Source organism: Candoia aspera, chromosome 1, assembly GCF_035149785.1.
Source record: "Candoia aspera isolate rCanAsp1 chromosome 1, rCanAsp1.hap2, whole genome shotgun sequence".
Classification (NCBI taxonomy): domain Eukaryota; kingdom Metazoa; phylum Chordata; class Lepidosauria; order Squamata; family Boidae; genus Candoia; species Candoia aspera.
Genome location: NC_086153.1, coordinates 164,971,285 through 164,979,555, shown reverse-complemented (window position 1 = coordinate 164,979,555; position 8,271 = coordinate 164,971,285).

The window sequence follows — 8,271 nt, the reverse complement described above, 5'->3', positions numbered from 1 at the left end:
GGAAAAAACTTTGAGAGGTTCAGCAATGGAATCAATTAGACAGATGGTGGTCCCCTTTTCACTGCATGTCATCAAAAACAGGATGGACAGAGACTGAATAAATTTGTACCAAGAGGATATTTGCTCTGTGCCACCCCTTTCTTTCCTTTTGCCCCTTTCTGGGCACCCATTTTGAATGTGGTCCTTAGTAGGCCACACATCATAAAATGTGGTCCTCAGCCTAAAAAAACATACCCATCCTCTCAGCTGTTAAAAGCCTTGACGCTTATGATGTTTGAGGGCTTCTTCCCCAAATATTTTGGAGGTGGGTATTGAAGAAAGACAAGCAATCTCTATAATCTGATGTTTAGGGCAAGAAAGGGGCCTCCTCCCCCTCAGAGCAAGTACACTTGCACTGAGAGACTTTCCCAACCAGCAGCTCAAGACCAGCACCTCAAGCCTTTCCATGCATGCTTAAATTAATTGCAGTATTTTCAAGATGATTTTATATTTTCTGATTTATGCTGATATTCATAGGACTATAGTAATAGTCAGTTTTGCAAGTCTGGAGTTGAAAGAGCTCTTGCTGCCTCCAGCTGGTCAGTAGCTGAACATCTTCTGTATCAACTCACAGGTCCTGCTTTCAGTGCATTTGGAGATTCCCAGGTCATACACTAGACAAAAATTTCTACAATCCCCCTTCCATAAAAATAGAAGAAAATAACGTACAAGCATCTTCAACCCTCCTCTCACTCCATGTCCAGGTATTCATCTATATTTGTCTGGCTATTTGCAAAGGAAAAAAAATCCATAACTTTTATGAGGGGTGCTGGCTGAGCAAAATAAAAAATGTAAATGAAATTAAGGAATGAAATAAGAGCTTGGAGAATCAGTGGCAGCTCTGTAGGGACATTTCCCCCCAGTGAAGGGAAATGCCTCCAAAAGGAGATATTTTTGGCAAGTGTCCTGATTACCAGGAAACACACTGAGACAATGACTTGGTCTCTAATATTTATTAGTAGTACTTAACAAGAATCCTAAATTAGAAACATTGGAGGTAAATTCCAGGCAAAAATGGGTATGATCAAAAACAAAGATGGCAAGGACCTAACAGAAGAAGAAGAGATCAAGAAAAGGTGGCAAGAATATACAGAAGACCTGTATAGGAAGGATAACAATATCGGGGATAGCTTTGACGGTGTGGTCAGTGAGCTAGAGCCAGACATCCTGAAGAGTGAGGTTGAGTGGGCCTTAAGAAGCATTGCTAATAACAAGGCAGCAGGAGAAGACGGCATCCCAGCTGAACTGTTCAAAATCTTGCAAGATGATGCTGTCAAGGTAATGCATGCTATATGCCAGCAAATTTGGAAAACACAAGAATGGCCATCAGATTGGAAAAAATCAACTTATATCCCCATACCAAAAAAGGGAAACACTAAAGAATGTTCAAACTATCGAACAGTGGCACTCATTTCACATGCCAGTAAGGTAATGCTCAAGATCCTGCAAGGTAGACTTCAGCAGTTCATGGAGCGAGAATTGCCAGATGTACAGGCTGGGTTTAGAAAAGGCAGAGGAACTAGAGACCAAATTGCTAATATCCGCTGGATAATGGAAAAAGCCAGGGAGTTTCAGAAAAACATCTATTTCTGTTTTATTGACTATTCTAAAGCCTTTGACTGTGTGGACCATAACAAATTGTGGCAAGTTCTTAGTGGTATGGGGATACCAAGTCATCTTGTATGCCTCCTGAAGAATCTGTATAACGACCAAGTAGCAACAGTAAGAACAGACCACGGAACAACGGACTGGTTTAAGATTGGGAAAGGAGTACAGCAGGGCTGTATACTCTCACCCTACCTATTCAACTTGTATGCAGAACACATCATGCGACAAGCTGGTCTTGAGGAATCCAAGGCTGGAGTTAAAATCTCTGGAAGAAACATTAACAATCTCAGATATGCAGATGATACCACTTTGATGGCTGAAAGTGAAGAGGAACTGAGGAGCCTTATGATGAAGGTGAAAGAAGAAAGTGCAAAAGCTGGCTTGCAGCTAAACCTCAAAAAAACCAAGATTATGGCAACCAGCTTGATTGATAACTGGCAAATAGAGGGAGAAAATGTAGAAGCAGTGAAAGACTTTGTATTCCTAGGTGCAAAGATTACTGCAGATGCTGACTGCAGTCAGGAAACCAGAAGACGCTTAATCCTTGGGAGAAGAGCAATGACAAATCTCGATAAAATAGTTAAGAGCAGAGACATCACACTGACAACAAAGGCCCGCATAGTTAAAGCAATGGTGTTCCCTGTAGTAACATATGGCTGTGAGAGCTGGACCATAAGGAAGGCTGAGCGAAGGAAGATCGATGCTTTTGAACTGTGGTGTTGGAGGAAAATTCTGAGAGTGCCTTGGACTGCAAGAAGATCAAACCAGTCCATCCTCCAGGAAATAAAGCCAGACTGCTCACTTGAGGGAATGATATTAAAGGCAAAACTGAAATACTTTGGCCACATAATGAGAAGACAGGACACCCTGGAGAAGATGCTGATGCTAGGGAGAGTGGAAGGCAAAAGGAAGAGGGGCCGACCAAGGGCAAGATGGATGGATGATATTCTAGAGGTGACGGACTTGTCCCTGGGGGAGCTGGGGATGTTGACGACCGACAGGAAGCTCTGGCGTGGGCTGGTCCATGAAGTCACGAAGAGTCGGAAGCGACTAAACGAATAAACAACAAAACAAGAATCCTAACAAACTGAGGAAGCGTGGGAAAACCCCCGCCATATAAACCCCAAAGGTTAAGGCGGTCCCGATCTGTGTCTCTTTGAATGGCTGAACAGTTCCTCAGTGCTACGCATGCGCTTGACAGTCTGGGTGGGAGCCCCCTGCTCGCCATCCTTACTCATGACAGCAAGTGACTCAAGTACAGGAGATATGTTAAACATATTTCTCATATATGCTTAATTATTACTTTAACTGTTGTTTTCTCTGTAAACATTTCTAGTAAATACTGCTAGTTTCCAATAACTATTTGGGATGAATGTCATTTTTTAGATTAATAAAGCTATTATTCTATATCTATATTGACCTGCCTTACTCATCTATTGGATTTAGGACAAAATGTTGGGTTCCTTGTACTTGCAAAGGAAGGCAAGCAGGAAGGCAGATTTTCCATTTTGCCTGGACCAGAAGCAGACAAGGAAAATAATCCCAAAATAAAACCAGAGGTGGAGGTGGCAGCATACCAACAAGGAAGGAAATTGTGGTTGTCTTAAATGGCAGCCAGCCAGAGGAAAGGGCCGATGCTGCCAGAAAAGCTATAGAAGGGGTCAGGCATGAGCTGGAAAGAATAGGGATCACTAGGCTACACTTTTTTTTTCTAAGAGAAGGGGAAGGGATATTTTATATGGAGTTATGGGATGCGCATTTTGCATATTTATTGGAACAAAAATAAACCCATTCATTCAGTAAGGAACAGAATCTCCTAAAGGATCTGCAAATGGCCCAGACAGCCTCATCAGGATTCTTTTTTCCCTGTATTTGTTGTCTTCTGTTTCCTTGGTATCCAACGGACAATGGAACTCTTGTCTGGAGGTGGTAGATCTGTGCCATCATTATCTATTTACAAGGTTTGAGTGTATACATTTTGCAGCTAAACAAGAATTTTTGAGTGCTACTTAGGCATGATGAAAAGAAAGGAAACCCAGAGCCTTCTCTTCTCAGGAGATTATGACTGGTAAGATATCTAGGGAAACACTCTCGATGAATTACAAGGAAAGGAGAGATGGGTGTGCTTCCCAGAGACCAGGAATGGAATCCCAGTTAGTTAAGACCATCAATTACTTAAGTGTGTATTTCTATCTGTTTGTATTCAACACTGTTTGTTTTGCTGGAATAGATGTGCTATAGCCAGATAGAAGATGGCTAGACATCCCGTGGCTCAGTCATTCAGGGATTTTGGATGCTGTAAGCATGCTTCGCAGGAGCTACAGAGGGATGTATGCTGCAAGCCTCACAGCATGTTCAATAAATCTGTTGGAGGAGATGCGTTTAGACCCATTCCAGTGACTCAAGTCTCAGGAACATGAAGTCCAGAAAGAATTCCAGAAAGGATTTTTCTTGTTCTCATTTGTATTCTGTCTTTCTAGATAAATATAATCAAGGTGGTTTTCAAACCCTTATATTAAGCGATAACAACAGTGCTGAATGAATAGACTGCAGCTCAGCCCTAGCAAGGCTGAGTGGCTTTGGGTTTTAGGGTCTCCTAGACCCAGTGATCTTCCATCTTTAGTTCTGGATGGGGTGGCACCGCCTCAAACAGAACTGATGCACAATTTAGGGGGCCTCCTGGACTCAAGGCTCCTTTAAAGATCTGGATGTGTTCCTAGGCATTGGGATCAGCAGGTGAGTTGGACCCTGTGAGATATTATTATTTTATTGTTGTTAATTAGGCTTTTATCCTAACGTGTGTTGATATTCATTTTTGTATTGTGTTTTTATGTGATGTTAGCTACTCAGAGTTTTTATGGTGAGATGGGCAACCATATAAATCGAATGAATGAATAAATAAATAAATAAAATGACAAGGATCCTTTACAGCAAAAATGTCCAGCAATGAAGTAATTCATGAGAGGTGGTTCTACAGCCTCTTCTGCAAAACCTCCAGGACAACCCATAACCTCTGTTGCTAGCCTGTTCCACTATTGCACAGATCTTACTATTAGGAATTTCTGTTGGAATTATCAGGGGTCAACTCAGCATTGTCTCACAACAATAGTAAGGTGGTTTCTCTATTGTGCTTGTGGGATGTCACATGGGTCGCCTGATTTCCATGTCCTCCTCCTTCTTGGGCTTGGGGATTAACAATCTCCATTACCCTTCTGGCACACATGCAAGCAGGAGGTGCTGCGTGCAGCTCCTCCCCCTACCATCTCGCTTGCATGCAGACTTTCTATTCTACATAGAAAGTGTCTACAAAGAACCAGTGATGATTATGGGCTTTCTGCTATGAACCTGCCTGTATCCAGATCTACTGAATAAAAGTAAGCCATCTCTCTTTTTCTTCATCTAACTACAGTATGAAGACTGAATTTATTTCTGAACGTAATTAAGCTTAATGTGCAAGTTCCTTTTTTGGTTCACGCTTCTACTCTGCAAGATTGCTGTTTGCTGCTTGGAGTTCTTTTATTAACCTTTAAAAACTCCATCAACTTCCCCCTCATGTATAGCCTCTAAGTTCCAGTCTTCTTCTGTGAAGATGCAGTTCTCTGAAAAATCAAGCAAGCCAATCTCATTGGCAAATGAGTTTCTTCTGCAGCAGCTTCCACTTTTTGGCTGACTGTCAAAAAAGGAAGCATTATCTCCTTTTGCCCTTCCTATGCCCTAGGGACCCCTGCTTAAAGAGCAGGAGAAAATATCAGAAGTGATTTTATACAGAGCAGGGCAGACTTAATCATAACCACCATTACCACTTAAGCATCTAAAAAGAGGCTGAATCTAGAAGTGTTTTCAAGCTCTGTGTGCCTGTTTTAGGCTGACTCCCATTCCATTTTAAATAGGCTATAGGCCTACTCCTGGAAAATAAAACACTCCAACCAGCAATAATTCAGCATTTAAGCTTCATTTTATTCACCTTCACCTGCTCTCAAACAGCTCTTGTCCCTAGTCTATTGCTTTTCCAGAATCAGACAGTGGAAATGAGGCATATTGAACTGGATGTCAGCTGCATAGTGAGGAAACCACAGCCCACATGTTCAGAGGCTGTCTTCTCATATAGAAGCTAAACAATATGGGAGGCACAATACCACTTTCTGAGACTACCCTGCAGTTAGGATAGGAGCGGTTATAGTACGGGGTTGCCTATCCTTGTAAGGTAACTGAGAAAAATCCCACAGTTAATGAAATCCAGAGTCCCTGAGAGATCCTGCGTTGCTTCATCTCCCACCACAAATAATCCAGCATGCAATCAAGAATTTAAAAAAGAGACTTATGAGGTGGTACATAAAGAAAAGTGTGAACTTTTAAATCCACAGTCAATTTTGGTAATAGGAGAATCACACCTAGGTTAAAAGAGGTGTGGTCATGGATGTTTCTGTGAAGGGGTCCTGTCAGGGGTAATTCTTATTCCATTGCAGAGTTGTTGTTGTTGTTTTAATTGGCCATATCTCTAGGCATCCTCAGTGTACTTCAGATAGAGTTAATCACCCTGTTTTGTTCATTACCTTTCAGAGCCAAGCAAATGTTCAACAAAATCCACAGTTGACTCAACATTGCCATCCTTCCAGCAAAATAACAACCATGAACATCTAGAAGCACCGAGTCAGCCCTGTGGAGAACTCCATCTTTCAGCGTATGTACCAGATGGACAAATATTTATGTAGCATTAATTTATTCATGTAACTAATAAGACCAATTTTGTTTTTGTCAGGCATGACTCTCCTTTGAAATCAAACTCCGCTTCATCAGCCTTTCCTCACCCTTCTAGTAGTCCTCCACAAAAACAATATTTGGTAGACGAAACAGGCCAATTAGATAAGTTCAGATGGCAGAATTCCTCACCAAGTAAGTAAAACTGCAGGAACATTTTGAAAGAAATATTGTTTCATTATTCATAGCATAGGATGTCACTTTATTACACATACATTTGAGTTTGATTTTTTCCCCCAGTTATATTCTGTATACTAATAGCAGATGCAAATGCTGAATTTGTTATTTTGTAGCCAAAATAATGCTACCGAGAAATAGGATGGAGATAACAACACGCTTAGCAGAAATTTATGGAAGGTTTATGGAAGGGAAGGATTAAGGGGAAACTCTGCCCGAACTTCAACTATTTGGATATATTACTGCAGAAATAAGTATCTACAGGTTTACAGATAATTCCTACTTTTCTTTCAGTCACTCCTGTTTACATGCTATAATTTTCATAACTGTCTCTGTGTGTATAAAAAACAGGCTATATTTATTATTTGGTGCCTTATTGGCAACATGTAGCTCTCACAAAGCAAACCCGCTCTCCAGCCAGCAGGGCAGGATAATTACAACTGAAATGGAATTGGTCTGTTGGTTAAAGAACAGCGCTTCTCCAATGAGAATACTTTATATATTTGGGTTTCCCCCCCCTGGATGTTCTCAGCCCCTGCCCTCCCACACTAACCTCTGCTTATTTCCTTCTGGGGGAATTTCTGACCTCATGGACAACCAGGCATGGAAGGAAACTGTAGGATTATTCCCTGAGGTAGTGATCTTAAGCTCTATGGGAGGGGGCTTAAGGGCCAGAGTAAAATGCAGAAGTGTCCCTCAGCCAGCAGAGAGGAAGGCCCACCTGCAGGATGGTACATCCACTTCCAATATGGCTCCCATTTGTGGTAGCAGAAGGCTTCATTGTCACTGCCCTGCCCTGCCAGTAGGAGGATCAAAATAGAATACATTGACGTTAATGCCATACATCTCAGATTCATTGTCAAGCTAACACTCGAGTTCTTCAGAGCCAGGGAAATAAAAAACTACAGCTACACAGCTGAATAGAACAGGAACAGATAAAACTGCCATGTTCTGTCAAACTATTGGACCGTTTGTGTCAACATTTAATTTACTGGGGCCTCAGGTGGGAGATCCTCTCCAAGTCTCTTTAGCTGAAGATAGAAATGACTTTCTTTAGGCAAAGCATGTACTAATTAGTTGTGCTCCATCTTTCCCATGTCAGCTATCAGTTAGGGTATTTCTTAAACTTTTTGCTCTCAGCACCCCTTCGCACTTCTGGAGAATTCCAAAAGAGCTTTTGTTTGTATGGGTTATATTTATCAATTTATTTGATAACCTTGTTAAAATTCATTCATAGATTATTTATTTATTGACTCATGTAAAAATAACAATATTAAACCCATTAGATATTAATATAAATAAAATGTTTTTCATTGAAAAAACCCTCTATTTTTTAACGAATAAAAGTAACAATGAGAAGAGTGACATTGTTTTAAATGTTTGCAAATATCTTCAATATCTGGCAAATAATTTTGATTTTGCAGACCCCTAAGAGGGTCTTGGGGGCCCCCAGGGGTCCTCAGACCACACTTTAAGAAGTTAGGGTTGTGCAGTGCTCCCGAGTATGCAGAGACACAAATGTAGCCCCTGCCTGCAGATACTAAAACCAGCTGCATTATTTCCCAGGATCACTTGACAGGTAGCTGTGCAATTTCAGGAAAAGATGCAGCTGTTTTAAACAGTTGCAGACTGAGATTATGTTCACGCCCCTATCTGGTCCAAAGCACCTTTGTTTGAATGATTTCCAAA